This window comes from Plectropomus leopardus, unplaced genomic scaffold (genome assembly GCF_008729295.1).
Source record: "Plectropomus leopardus isolate mb unplaced genomic scaffold, YSFRI_Pleo_2.0 unplaced_scaffold12396, whole genome shotgun sequence".
Lineage (NCBI taxonomy): Eukaryota > Metazoa > Chordata > Actinopteri > Perciformes > Serranidae > Plectropomus > Plectropomus leopardus.
This window is the reverse complement of record NW_024613166.1, coordinates 40-2,537: the sequence shown is the minus strand read 5'-3', so window position 1 is coordinate 2,537 and position 2,498 is coordinate 40. Positions and strand designations below refer to the sequence as shown.

The 2,498-nt window shown below is 36.1% G+C and overlaps 1 long non-coding RNA gene across 1 annotated transcript; it reads right to left on the bottom strand.

Moving 5' to 3' along the window:
• Nucleotides 1-187: 187 nt before the first annotated feature.
• Nucleotides 188-1,816, bottom strand: LOC121963758. The gene is made up of 3 exons (XR_006107274.1): nt 1,579-1,816; nt 335-397; nt 188-245 (listed from the first exon to the last, which is right to left on the bottom strand). It is a non-coding gene; the product is annotated as an uncharacterized LOC121963758 (long non-coding RNA).
• Nucleotides 1,817-2,498: the final 682 nt, after the last annotated feature.

Sequence of the window (2,498 nt, the reverse complement as noted above, 5' to 3'; positions counted from 1 at the left end):
ACTATTAACACTACAGAATATTTCAGTGTGATAATGCTCAACATGACATAACACTATAGCAGTTTTACCACTTTTATGATAATGAAATAAATAGTAAACTATATTTATTCAACACCTTTCAAATCAAAGTTACCAAATGCTTTATATTATTGAAAATTATGTTTGCATTACTTAAAAAAATAACCTTACCACTAGCCAGCAGGTACTCGACCAGGTCCTCATGACCACAGAGACAAGCATAATACCTGGAAAATAAAAGCGTTCACATTTAGTTGTCGGTATAATTATGCTGTGTTAGCCACAGAAGTGGATCATTTGCCTAAACTGTACTTACAAAGGGGTGCTGTCCCATTTATCTCTTACATTGAGCTCCACGTCTCTTTGTTCAACAAGGTATCTTAGAGAGCAAAGAAAAAAAAAGGTTAGTGATGACAGTCAGAACCTCTCACAAACTGAGCCACTGACTACAATGTATAAAAAAGGTCAAATAGCTTCAATGAAAATGAAATGGGTGCATCACATAGGAGCAAAATGCAGGATGGAGAAATTGACAAGATGCGTTGTTCACACAGCTGCATATATGTTATGGTGGGATTCACCGGAGGCCCACCAATACAATATTATCATGACACTTAAGTCACAATACAGTTTCATTATTGTGCGCTTAAAACATGCTGCAGCATGCTGAGTATTGCAATGACACATATTGCAAGTTATCACCTCTCTGTTTTATTTAATGAGATTAAGTCTGTTCATCTCACTTAAAAACATTGATTGCAGCTATTTGTATCTAGTTGAGTGAAAAAGCAAATGGTTTTCTTGTTCCAATACACGACCCAAAGTTTAATTGTATTTGTAATATTAATAATTCACTGGATACTTGATGTCCATTTGTTGATACAATGTTATCATGCAAAATAGCGTGATATTATGCTATTGACTTGTTTTACAATATATATGACAAACAGAAGGATTAGTTGGTGTAAACGCCCCCTTTTGATCTATTATGCTATGCCAAGTCTTGCTATGTTTTTATCAATACATGTAGACTACAGTAATTAGATTAAATTATACACTGATGTGACAGATCCTGTGTTCTGCAGTGGTATATTGCATTTATAGTTTTGCAGTTTTTTAATGAGTGAGTTTGAGTGGGTATTGTTTTGACTTGTCTGGACTAATTGCTGTTTTCTTGATAATCTGCAGGACAGGATAAACCAGCCTGCCCTAAAGAAGAATAGATGTCTTACATCACTCAAAATTTAGGCTGTATAGCTGGCAGCGGTAAGTAAATTTTCTACATAGCGTCCCAGTAAACAACCAACACTGACAGATAGGATCTTACCTACGGTGCAGCTGGAAACTGAGTTGACCTACAAACGTTAGCTAAAGTTACCAGCTGGGTCATCAAAGCTAATGTTAGCAACGCTGCCTTCCGTGTTTACATCCCGTCGCTGTGCAAATCAATGCAAAAGCTTTGGGTTTTACAGTGCATATGAAAGCTAGTGAAAAAACAACAACATAATAACTGCAAACACAGCAGCAAACAGGCAAGACGTCAGCTGAGCTGTTGCTTACCTGACTCTACAAATGTCGCCCTTTTTGCAGCTGCTAAACAAATCGGACACATCCATGATCCCCGCGATGTTTTCGGTCCTCTGTAATGCATTGAGACGGCCTGTCTACCGGACAGGAGAGCGATGGTTTGGTTTAGCAACAAAATTTACTCGGTAGACGCTGAGGAAGTTGGCTCGGTGTCACACCTCTTTGCACAGTTGTTGACAAACTGGTCTGCTGCTCAATGTTTTGGTGGAAGTGGTTCGGCGGTCACGTGACTACAGTGAGTGCAGTTCACGTGCAGTGCAGGATGACGGGAAACTAACGCTTCACAAGACGGCGGACGATTATTATTCTCCTGTAATATAGAGCTATGTACAGCATTCCCGTGGATGGATTCACAGTTTTTACAAAATGAATATAAATAAATAAAAATTAACGATATTTAAATCAAAAATTTATTTAGCCGAGAATAGCAGTATACTGATGATAAATATTTTTATCAACAGACAAGGCTCTTGATAGTGAGGCATAAAATACTCTTATTTGCTCTTCCTTACAAATATGTGCTGCCCAAAAATTAATTGAATTAACATTTTGAATGGATATTATCCAGTAAATTCTATTATTTAAAGATACATTCCAGATAAAAGCAAATACACCTCCTGTAACATAATGGTAGAGACATTAGAACACTAACTCTCCAGACATTTTGGCAAGAACATTTCACTAAAAGAACCTGATTTGTTATTGATTGATATTTAACAATCCATCCAAGAGTGAACATTACCTGATGAATTTGCCCATTATTTTGGCCAAATTTGTCATTCATAAAATAAAACTAAGTAATTGCTCTCATATACCACTTTAAAAAAATCAGATCTAGATACATATCTTTAAACATTATCAAACTTAAAAATATATAATAAAAACAACCAAAA